The 12,916-nt window shown below is 42.3% G+C and overlaps 1 pseudogene; it reads right to left on the reverse strand.

The window, feature by feature from the left end:
- Positions 1 to 12,649, reverse strand: part of LOC137164233 (L-lactate dehydrogenase A chain-like) — a 43,349-nt pseudogene extending 30,700 nt beyond the window's left edge.
- Between the last annotated feature and the right edge of the window lie 267 nt (positions 12,650 to 12,916).

Genomic DNA, 12,916 nt, shown 5'->3' on the forward strand with positions numbered 1-12,916 from the left:
GCAACCTGAGACCATTGCTCCTTGTTCTGTCATCTACCACCACTAAGAACAGCCTAGCTCCATCCTCCGTGGAACCCTTCAGGTAGTTGAAGGCCGCTATCAAATCCCCCCCTCACTCTTCTTTTCTGTAGACTAAACAAGCCTAGTTCCATCTAGCCTCTCCTCATAAGTCATGTGCTCCAGCCCCTAATCATTTTTGTTGCCCTCCGCTGGATTCTCTTCAATTTGTCAACATCCTTTTTGTAGTGGGGGGGCCCAAAACTGGACACAGTACTCCAAGTGTGACCTCACCAATGCCAAATCGAAGGGAATAATCACTTCCCTCCATCTGCTGGCAATGCTCCTACTAATGCAGCCCAATGTGCTGTTATCCTTCTTGGCAACAAGGGCATACTGTTGACTCATATCCAGCTTCTTATCTGCTGTAACCTCCAGGTCCTTTTCTGCAGAACTGCTGTCTAGCCAGTCAGTTCCCAGTTTGTTGCAGTCCATGGGATTTTTCCATCTTAAGTTCAAGACTCTGCACTTGTCCTTGTTGAACCTCATCTGATTTCTTTTGGCCCAATCCTCCAATTTGTCTAGGTTGCTCTGTATCCCAGCCCTACCCTCCAGCGTACCTACCACTCTCCCCAGCTTACTGTCATCTGCAAACTTGCTGAGGGTACAATCCACCCCATCCTCCAGATCATTAAAGAAGTCGTTGAACAATACTGGCCCCAGGACCGACCCCTGGGTTACTTCGCTTGTTACCCGCTGCCAACTAGACATCAAGCCCTTGATCACTACCCATTTAGCCCAATGATCTAGCCATCTTTCAATCCACTTGATAGTGCATTCATCCAACCAACCCAGACTTCTTTAACTTGCTGGCAAGAACACTGTGGGACACCATATCAAAATCTTTATTAAACTCAAGATATATCATGTCCACTGTTTTCCCCACATCCACAGAGCCTGTCATCTCATCATAGAAGGCAATCAGGTGGTCAGGCACACTTGCCCTAGGTGAATCCATGCTGACTGTTCCTGATCATCTTCCTCTCTTCCAAGTGCCTCAAAATGGATTTCTTGAGGACCTGCTCCATGATTTTTCCAGGGACTGAGGTGAGGTTGACTGGTCTGTAGTTCCCCAGATTCTTCTTTCCCTTTTTTGAAGATGGGCACTATATTTGTTTTTTTCTAATTGTCTGGGACCTCCTCCAATCACACTGATAATGGCCAATAACTCTGCAGTCACAGCAGCCAACTCCCTCGGTACCCTCAGATGCATTGCATCCAGCCCCATGGACTTGTGCATGTCCAGCTTTTCTAAACAGTGATGAAAGAAAAAGTTCAGGACTGATAGGTGCTCACCTCCTCCCCATACTCTGCTGCCCAGTGCAGTAATCTGGGAGCTGACCTCTGTCTCGACAGGTTATGGATCCCCCAGAGTCAATAATGAGTCAGTTGGATCATACAACAAAATTTTATTAAGGGATATGGGGTACACGCTTTAATACTTAGCTGAAAAGATTATCATATGAAACAAGCAGAGAAAAAGGCAAAGCAGTTACTTTATATATCTCACCACTAGGAACAGGGAGTTGCAGCATATCGTTCGGTACGGGCCGGCTTACACAATTCGCGCTCAGAGTACGGGAGCGGGAGAGGCGGGGCGGACCAGGTGATCAGGCTGGCAGACGCTCTCTCAATTTGGGCATGGGGCGTACTCCTTTTTATACTAGAGAATGCGTCATGAGTTTAGTAGCTCTGGATTGGAGGAGGGATATACATTAGTACGTGCCAGACTATGACAATGCCTGTGGCCTTGGGTGGAGCTGTTATGGCACTGGATACATAGCCCGTTATCGGTGGGCAACAAAGACATCTGTGATCAACAGAGGCACTGGGGTGCGTAGGCGGTTTTCTTATAGCAGCATAACAACTAAATGCTGACAACAGATGCAGCCTAATAAGGTCAGGTCACGGTTTTACTGTTAGCACCGAGCGGGTCGGGGGCAAGGGGTGGGCATGCTGGGAATTATGCTGCAACAACCTCGTATATGAAGACAAAGGGGAAAAAAAGTACTTCAACTTTCTCCACATCATCTGTCGCCTGGTTGCCTCTTTCATTCAGTAAGAGGCCCACACTTTCCCTGACCACTTTCTTGTTGCTAACATACCTGTAGAAACCCTTCTTGTTACCCTTCATGTCCCATGCTAACTCCAACTCCAATTGTGTTTTGGGCCTTCCTGATTATTAAATGTTAGTCAGTGACATTTAGGGCTATGTTTAAATATTAGAGCTTATAGAAAAATGGAGTTTCCATACTGCAGGAAATTCCAATGTTTTGACCTTTTGTTTTCATCTTGAATCAGGACAAACAGTAAAAAGATTGAAACTGGAATATTGGAATAGAATATAGGAATAATGACTGGAATATTGGAATAGAAGAGTATAGCTTGCTCAGGAAGGCCAGGCAGGAAAAAGGAGGAGGAGGTGTTAGCTCAACTGTACACATATTTGAAATATAAGGCGAGGTTCAGATGAAAATAGGAGACAGACTTGTTGAAAGTCTCTGGGTAACAATAAAAGGGGTAAAAAGCAAGGGTGATGTCATGGTAGGGGTCTACTACAGACCACCTAACCAGGAAGAAGAGGTGGATGAAGCTTTATAGCATAATAGCACAATAAAGATAATGGATTTCAAGGATGCAGGCTTTAGCAGACTAAGGAAGTTGATAGGTAAGATCCCAATAGGAAGCAAGTCTACGGGAAAAACAGTGCAAGAGAGTTGGCAGTTTTTAAAAGACGCATTATTAAGGGCACAAGAGCAAACTGTCACACTGCATAGGAAAAATAGGAAGTATGGCAAAAGACAACCCTGGATTAACCCAAAGATCTTCAATGACTTGAAACTCAAAAAAGAGTCTACAAAAAGTGGAATCAAGGTCAAATTACAAAGAATAAATACAAAGACCACAAGTATGTAGGGGAAAAATCGAATGACCAAGGCACAAAACAACATTAAACTAGCTAGAGAAATTCTGCAAGACCAATGACAGGGTAGGCCCATTACTCAATGAAGGGAAAAAGCAATAACAGAAACAATGGAAAAGTCAGGAGTGCTAAATGATATTTTGTTTCAGTTTTCACCAAAAAATTTAGTAGCAATTGGACATCTAACAATGAATGACTGTGAAATTGAGGTAAGATATGATGCTAAAATAGGGAAAGAACAAGTTAAAAATTATTTAGACACATAAGATGTCTTCAAGACACCAGGGCCTGATGAAATACACCCTAGAATACTCAAGGAGCTGACTGAGGAGATATCTGAGCCATAACTGATTATCTTTGAAAAATCATAGAAGACAGGAGAGATTCCAGAGGACTGGAAAAGGACAAATATAGTGTCAATCTATAAAAAGGGGAATAAGGACAACCTGGGGAATTACAGACCATTTAGTTTAACTTCAGTACCTAGAAAGATAATGGACCATATAATTAACCAATCAATTTGTAAACACCTAGAAGATAATAAAGTGATAAGTAACAGTCAGCATGGATTTGTCAAGAACAAATTTTGTAAAACCAACCGAATAGCTTTCTTTGACAGTAACAAGCTTTGTGGATGGGGGGAAGCAGTACATATGGTATATCTTGACTTTACTAAGGCTTTTGATACTCTCTCACATGACTTTCTCATAGAAATATTACCTAGATGGAGCTACTATAAGGTGTATGCATAACTGGTTGGAAAACTGTTCCCAGAGAGTAATCAGTAGTTCACAATCAACCTGGAAGGACATATTGAGTGAGGTCCTGCAGAGATCAGTTCTGAGTCTGGTTCTGTTCAATATCTTCATTAATAATTTAGATGATGGTATGGAGAGTATATCTGTAAAATTGGCAGATGATATCAAGCTGGGAGGTGTTGCTAGTGCTTTGAAGGATGGTATTAAAATTCAAAATGATCTGACAAACTGGAGAAATGATCTGAAGAAAATAGGATGAAATTCAATAAGGACAAATGCAAAGTACTTCACTTAGGAAGGAACAATCAGTTGCACACATACAAAATAAGAAATGACTGCCTACGAAGAAATACTTGTGGAAAAGGATCTGGCGGTCATAATGGACCACAAGTTAAATATGAGTCAACAGTGTAACACTATTGCAAACAAAGCAAACATCATTCTGGGATGTATTAACAGGAGGGCTGAAAGCAAGACATGAGAAGTAATTCTTCCACTTTACTCTGCACTCTAGGCCTCAACTGGAATATTGTGTCCAGTTCTGGACACCACATTTCAGGAAAGATGTGAAGAAACTGGAGAAAGTCCAGAAAAGAGCAACAAAAAGGACTAAAGGTCTAGAAAACATGACATACGGGGGAAGTTTGAAAAAAATGGTTTGTTTAGTCTGGAGAAGATAAGGCTGAGAAGAGACGTGATAACGGTTTTCAAATACATAAGGGGTTGTTCACAGGAAGAGGGAAAAAATGTTCTCTTTAACCTCTGCAGATAGGACAAGAAGCAATGGGCTTAAATTACAGCAAAGAAGGTTTAAGTTGGACATTTGCAAAAACTTCTTAACTGTCAGTATAGTTAAACGCTGGAATAAATTACCTAGGGAGATTGTGGAATCTCCATTATGGGAGATTTTTAAGAGCAGGTTAGACAAATACCTGTCAGGGATGATCTAGATAATATTGAGTCCTGCTTTGAGTGCAAGGGACTGGACTAGAAGACCTCTTGAGGTCCCTTCTTGAGGTCCTACGCTTCTATGTTTTGAATTTTTTACAGAATTGAAAGGTTCAAGAATCCTGATTCAAAAATGCTGAAATGTATTCTTTGACGTTTTTGATTAAATGAAACGTTTCAGCATTCTGGAATTGAAACACTTGATTTGGGTTTGTTGACCTGAAATGAAATGTTTAATTTTGATTCAGGATGACATTAATCTGTGTCTACCTGAGCTGCGTGGGGACTCATAGGTAGGGCCCTACCACATTCATGGCCATGAAAAATGCATCAGAGACCATGAAGTCTGGCTATTTTATGGGAGGGGCAAATCTGGAGACATCCCAGCTGGCCTCCTACCATGGGCTGGGGTCCAGCTTCTGGTTCTGGCCTTGACTGTGGAGGGATGGAACTTCCTCTTCCCCTTCAGGGACTGCTCCCGTAGCTGGGTCAGACTCACATTTGGGAACCTCCCACAGATGCAGAAAGCTCCGTGATTGCTGGCTGGGAGCCCAGCTCTCAAGGCAGCACAGAAGTGAGGGTGGCTGTCAGCCCCTGACCCAGGCAGGAGGCTGCAGTTCAAGCTGTCAGCCCCTGACCTGGGTAGAGAGGCTGCAAGGACTACCTGGACATATGGTTCCCCCACATACCCGTGACCCTCACTTCTGTGCTGCGGCTGGTAGTGGCATTGGCTTTAGAGCTTAGTTCTTGGCCAGCAGCCACTGCTGTCCAGCTGGCAATCCCACAACCCCACCACGATAGCCTTGTGATCCCTCACCCCAGGGTCCCCTATGGTTACAATACCATGAAATTTCCAATGTGAGCATCTGAAACTGTGAAACTGACAATTTAAAAAATCCTATGACTGTGAAATTGACCAAAATGGACTGTGAATTTGGTAGGGCCCTACTCAAAGTACTTGTAGTTCAGGTACTTTATACACCCATTATTTCTAGTGAGACAGTTTTCCTTACTCAGCTACTTCTCCCATGCTGCAAGTGGTTGCTCTATTTTGCTGAGTCTCTCTTGTAGTCCCATGACTGCAGTGCATCATGGAAGATGTAGTCCAGCAAGGGATCCTGGTCCATGAGAGACCCCCATAGCTCAGTGGATGCAGAGGCATGACCCTTAATGTTTCATTTCTACTTTCCCGATAGAAAAATAATTAAATTCAACACTTGACATTTTCTCACACAAAATTTCAATAAACCCAAATCGCTTTATTTTGACTATCATTTTGACTTTTATAGAAGTCAAAATGACAAATCTGAAACAAAACATTTTGACTTTATCAAAGTGAACTATTTCAACCTTATCAAAACTAAGCTTTAATTTTTGTTGTTGAAAAAGGGGATGAAATCAACACGTTTCATTGAAAAGTTTTGATTTAGTGGAATCAAAACTTTTCCAACAGAAAAACATTGTCAGAAAATTTTCTGCCAGCTCTATGCAGTGTAAGCATACTGGTTTGAACAACCTGGCTATCTTCTGCACATGCCAACTTAAACCACACACATGGCTAAAGGTGCCTTAATATTCCCCGATTTCTTTTGCTAGTGTTCAGGTCTATTTCCCTTCCAAATACCTACAAAAAGAGGTGTCATTATGAGCTCCTTAGTGGTGAGGAGAAGGTGCAGGCAACATAGCTTCCTGACATACACAAGTCCTATTTGGAAGTCCCAGAAAGGTGGGTACATGGCTGTGTGCGCCTATGCACTGGCTGTTCTTTCCTCTGGCTACCTATACATGCAGATAAAGCTTTGAAAGCAGTGAGACTTTACTGTGCAGGGGGCAGAGAAAGTGCCCATAAACTCTGCCTCTTGTACATACCAGATTCTATGAAAGTATGGCTCTCAATGAATCTGCTCAGTTGTACTCCAGCCTGCGCAAGCCATACTGCCATTCCAGATAGTTATAGCATATCCTCTGGTATTCCAAAAATTGAACTGTAGCCATGTTATAGAAAGTCACATCATGGAAGTAGAGGCATTTGGCTTAAACATACAGACAACACCCAGTGGAACACACTAAAAAAATCTGACGACTGCTTCATTTCATCATAACAGTAGTTTTAAAATGCATTCCGATTGAATTTTAAAAGGAATTCTGCAGGAATGTTCTTGACATTGGATGACATTTTTTAAAATTTAGAGTAGAAAGGAAAAGTTATACTGCTCTAATTAGCCATGAATTACCACTATAATACTCTGGCTACATGCTGAGGCTGCTTAATAGTTATTATAGTAATTGGCCCTTTATAAATTGTGGTTGGATGGTTAGATACCATTTATCTAATTGAGAACAGTGGATCTGCCCTTCAGTACAGGGGGTGATATGTACATTTTATCCATTTGAAAACAATGCTATGCACAAATTCACTTGTGAAGGGACAAATCCTGTTTCTACTTACATGTGCATAAGACTATGTGCATGTAAAAATGAGTAAACTTTGGCCTGAGAATCCACATTGTTACAAAGATGTTTCTATGAACATCTGTATCAAAGTCTGAGACCCTTCCTTTCTGTTAAGGAAAGTAAACTCTATGCATGCATACATATGTATTCATACACAGGTGCATACACACCCTTTGAGTAGACTGAGTCACCCACCAGGGACACCTAAGATGTTACTGGATAAAAATCCTTATCTTGCAATGTTTCTTTGCTCTTGGAGCTACTGTTGGTCACTATTGAAATGTCTTATTTCTAACTGAGGTATAGCTTAGTAGCTTCCTTTGGAAATAGTTGTCAATACTGGAATTAGCTAGCTTGTAGTGGAGGTTACCTTCTGTCCCTCAAACACACAATTATTGTGTCAGTTCCATACTATAACTGACTTCTAGTGGCCTTGGGAACACAACGATACAGAATTCTTCAGTGTGTAGCAACAAAAAAAAAAAATGTAGTGGAACGGCTCTTACAAACCAGTTCCTCTTGTAATTTTCTATTGATTTTTTTCTCCATTCCACACATATTATAGATTTGGGGAATAGTCATTTGTAACACAAACAGGAAAATCCTAGTGATTATGTCAGTAGGATTCAGACCATAATTGGTGTAATTAAAAGATAATACATGTGGTATTCTTAGTAGCCTGTTACAGCCATGTCAGAAAAAGTATTTGCATTACTCAGTTTTGCAGCTGGAAACATTCCCAAGTTATTCCTGCACAGATCTCATATATTTCATAAGTAAAAAAAAACCTAAAGTGTGTGTATTAATGTCCTGTCAGAAAGTCACAATTAGAGAATGTTACAGTTGCACAACTAAGCATCCCACACATTGGGCAATGCCAAAAATTAAAGTTGTGTTCTCAGTTGTAACTGCCTTCTTGTGCTTATGCGTTACAATAGTCTTTAATTTCATGGTCATATCCTGTAATCCCTGAACTCCAGCTACAACACATATTTTCCACTCAAAAAGCTAATGTTACTCCAACATCAGAATTAAGAAAGTGCTAATGTTCAATCTCAACTTTGTTTACTTCTTTTTAATGCTTTTAAACATGGTATTACATCATATACATTAATTATCACTTAATACAATAGATAATGCATTCTAGAAAGTAATATATATTTGTATATGTACTAAGACACAGTACAGGTAATGTCTTTAGATGGCTTGATTTTTTAAATCTCAATGAGATCTACAGAACAAGGTAAGTTAGGAGAAAATTGGCTGAATTATGAACTTTACATATTGTTAAAAAAAATTCATTAATTTTTAAAAAAATCAACTCAAACCCAGTCATTTTAGAATATTGGCATGCTGTGGAACACTTTACCTTTGAAGTTGTATTATTTGTAGGTGCTGGATCTCTCAAAGTTCAGGACATCTCATATATAGATATAAAGGGGAGGAAAGGTGGTCTTGTGCTGAAAGCAAGGGACTAAAAGGTGAGGAATCTGAGTTCTAATACCGTTTCTCCAATTCACCAATCCATTCATGGCTTTGGTCAGTTAGTCTGTGTTCCTTAGTTTCGCATTTGCAAAAAAGGGATAGTAATACGTACCTACCTCACCTGGATGTGGTGATGTTTTGTATATTTCATTAATATTGGTGAAGTGTTTTGAGTGCATTAAGCCTTATTATTCAATGCAAAATTATTGTTTTATCTGAATGATTGCCTTTACAAAATGAGCATTTACCAACAATTGACAACCTATAATATCTAAGATAGTATTTTTACTTTCTATTCTAAGTATGGGGACAAACATTGACTTCTTAGTGGTGTGACGTTTCCCTTTGCAAACTGGTTTGGTGTACAATTGAGTCAGCCCAAATCCCCACTCCTGGAGCTTGTCTTGCATTTGCTTTACTGTGTGAACCCCCACTCCTGGGTCAACCCACGCACAGCCTCCTGCAAGCAAGTGGCCCTCAGCATAGTGAATGAGTGCTTCTGGCCAACCACTCATGGGATTATGCAATAGAATGACCCCAGAAACCACCCCCAGTCCCAGATTCAACCCTAGGAACCTCCGTCTTGCAATGTTCAGTGCTGCCTGCTGAACAAAGTAAGCTCATTGGTTCGTCAGTTTACCAAAAAAATTGATATGCACCAGCTTTGTCACTTCAAATGGAATCTCTGACATACCTTAAACCACTGTTTTCAATAAAACAAATACATTTATTAAGTACAGAAAGATTAAGTGGTTATAAATCAGAGGAATATAAATCAGATTGATCAGGATGAAATAAAAACAAATCACATTCTAAACTAAGCTTAACGTTTTCAGTAACCTTACAAAGTTAAATATTGCTCACCACAGGCTGGATGACTTCCTTCTGCCGGGCCCTCCTCCTGTGGACAGTCCTTCAGTTGCTTGATGTTGTTTTGTAGATCGAAGTGGAAGAGAGAACTCGAGATTGCAAAAATCTCTCTTCTTTTAACAGTTTCTTCACCACCTCCTGGGGTCAGGTGACAGACAATGTCCAGCATGGCTTCCTCCCCTTGAGTCAAATGAGTATCCCCTTATTGATGCTTAGGCTAGTCCATTGTTCCTGGAAGAGCTGGGTTGTTTTATGCAAGCCTTACTGAGATGTGAACTACCTCTCTGCTTTTGGAGGGTTTTACTTAGAACTGCCTCAAGCTATGAGACACATATTTGGGAATATTACATAGCAGATCTTCATAACCATACACATGACATTGCAACAAACATATTACTATAACAAGAACGTTCAGTATGTCATGAGCATTCCAAAAACACCTTACATGACATACTTTGCATTAAACAATACATAATTACACCATAAGGGTGAACATGAATGATACACAATCACACCATAAGGGTGTACGTGGAGGTGAAGTGTGCGACAAATGGTGACGCATATTATAGGTTGTACAAAATTAGCTGAAGGCTTGAACAAAGCAGCAACCTTCAGCATTATTTATTTATATAAAGGTGTGAAGAAAAATATCATGGGAAATGTCTGACCCTACAATCAAGAAATAACAGGCCTGATTGTTGGACTGGGAGCAAACCCTTTCCACTGGCAGGAAGACACAAAAAGCTGTAACCCTGGTTTAACCAGCTATCCAAGAATTTCCCCACTGTAAGAAGTAACCCATGTCTGTACTACATCCTTTATAGCTCCTGGCACAGGAAGAATGGCCAGGGCAAAAGGAGTGAGCAAAGCACCTCTCCACTCCCCAGGTGTCAAATCAACTCTTTGTGGTCATTGGTAGATACTCATTTTACAGCAGCACTGCTTTCACTCACACGGGGGTGGAAAAACCCCTGGAGTATCCCAGTAGTGGGGAGCCACAAAAGCCACCTTTACCAAACGCCTTTGGTCCTTTGCTCAGCCCAGCTTGACTGAACCCACGAATTGGGACCAAAATAAATTCATGGGATGTAAGGAGCTATTTTAGCAACACAAAGAAAAAAAATACAGTAGAGAAGGAAGAAGATAGTTAAAATATCTTGGGTGCTACTAAAGTGCAAATGGATATAGAACGGAATTTTGTATTGGTTGCTCAACACAGCTTCTGCCTCTGCTACAGGAAAACTGCATCTTTTAGATGCATATTTTCAACTAATGCTTCAAACTCTGAAGCTGTCACGTCCTTCACACTCCACTGCCATCCACAATCACAAGTCATTGCTTATCAAACTGATTGCCAGCAATGCAATTCTGCCAAAACTGTCAACTTAGGCAGTTTAAACTTTAATAAAATGGTTTTAAATGTGTGTATGAGAGAGAAGGAATAGCACTTCTAAGTGTTAAAGTATAGGATGTGTTGAAGGATTAAAAGGGGAAGAGAAGAGAGCAAAGAAAGGAAATACTTGGAGCTTTTAAGATGAGAAAGGGAAAGACAAAAGGCATTATTCAGAAGAGGTATGTTTCAATCCCACCACTCAGGTGGGCAAAATATGCAATAGAAATTCAGGAGAACTGTTGTGATAACTGGGCCTACAAATTACCCTAATTGTGAGACACTCAGACTAGGGGGATTCCTTTCTAAAACCTCTTTCCAAATAAAGGGAAAGTGCACAAGAGATGTTGTTAAAATGAATGGCTTATTTAATACTTTACACTTCAAATGTTTAACTGTTTTTCCTTTTATTTTTTTTCTGTATCTTTAATGAAAGGTTAGAAGGATTTTTAATGATATGTTTGCCATGCTGCTAATCAGGCTGAGGGCCTCAGTATATCAAACCCTGAACCTTGCTTAAAACTATCTAATGGCGGATGGTTACAGGGTCATGTTAACATCTTTGACTCTTTGGGCCCCTATATTCCATCTCAGTTAATACAACAGATCTTGAAATGTACATGACAGCTGGTAAGTAGGGAGTTGAATTACAATTTGCTGTTTTCATGGCATGCTGATTTTGCATACCCCAGTGATACCAACAAATTACTAAAGAGATGCTGTGTATTGATGACAAACCTGAACAGTGCCTGCAAAAGGCAGCATGATGTAAAAATTTATTACATGCTCCATGCATCTAGGAATGTCACAGTCTCTAAGGGCTGGTCTACACTGAAAAGTTAGGTTGACCCAGCTATGTCACTCAGGGGTGTGAAAAAGCCATCTTAAACCCCAATGTAGACAGAGCTAGGTTTACAAAAGAATTCTTCCATCGACCTAGCTACTGTGTCTGAGGGAAGTGGATTACCTACAGTGATGGGAGAACCCTTCTGATTGCTGTATGAGTGTCTACACTGAAAGGCTACAATGGCTGCAGCTGTGCCGTAGAAGTGTAGACACAGCCTTGTACAACAGAGGCAGCTTCTTGAAAGGTCAAGCTCATGGGCACTTAGGCAAGGTAGCTGTAGCAAGGTTGGCCGTCCTTCCCCATCAGTATTGGAGGGGAGGCCACACCTCCTCACTCCCCTGCCTCGGTAGGGGCAGTCTCAGCTCAGGGCGGGGAACAATCTCCGAGCTGTAATCAGTTCAAAGGCCCCGGGTGGGGCCACAATCAGTGCAAAGGCCCCCGGGGGGGGGAAGGGGCAGCAAACAGTCTAGTTCCCCAGATGGGGCTGCAAACAGTTCAAAGGCCCCTGGGTGGGGCAGCAAACAGTCTACAAGCCACCGGGGTGGTCAGGGAAGGGGGGAGGGGGACGCAGGCCCACCCAACTCCACTGCGTCCCAGCCCAGGTCTCTAGCTGTGGCCGAGGGGTTGGCCATGGTGTCCGCGGGGTATGTCATGGAGTCAGCGGGGTCCCAACCGCAACACACTGAGTCGCTGTCCGGCTCCCTGGTCCCCGGAGTGTGTGGCCCCTCCTCTGGGCCACTTCCTTCCCCCTGTCCCTTGGGTACCTGGTATCCTGCCGCCCAGTCTTCCTTGTCAGGGTAGGTGCCGAGGGGCAGGTTGTAGAACCCCTCGATCTCGTCAGGAGGTGGCAGGTCAGGCAGCTCTTCAGGGCCATCTGCAAGGGGCAGTTCTTCCAGGTCTGGCCCGCGCCTCGCCATCGTCCTCTTCCAATTCTAGGGGTAGCTCCTCCAGGTCTGGCCCTGGTAGGGCCACGTCCTCCGCATCTGCGTCGGGCAACTCTTCCAGGTCTTCGCCCCTTGGGACTACTGGGCCCAATGGGGTGGGTGGATTCGGGGTTACCGCTGAGCCCTGGGTCTCATGCTGCTCCTTTGCCAGTACCCAGATGTCAGCCCTGGTCCACCTCCCCGGGTACCTGGTCTCAGTTGGCTCGCCAGGGTACCTGCCCGCAGGCAGAGCTGGCGGGC

This window comes from Emydura macquarii, unplaced genomic scaffold (assembly GCF_026122565.2).
Source record: "Emydura macquarii macquarii isolate MOO-44397 ecotype Brisbane River unplaced genomic scaffold, CSIRO-AGI_Emac_v2 contig_2676, whole genome shotgun sequence".
In the NCBI taxonomy this organism is placed as follows: Eukaryota; Metazoa; Chordata; order Testudines; family Chelidae; genus Emydura; species Emydura macquarii.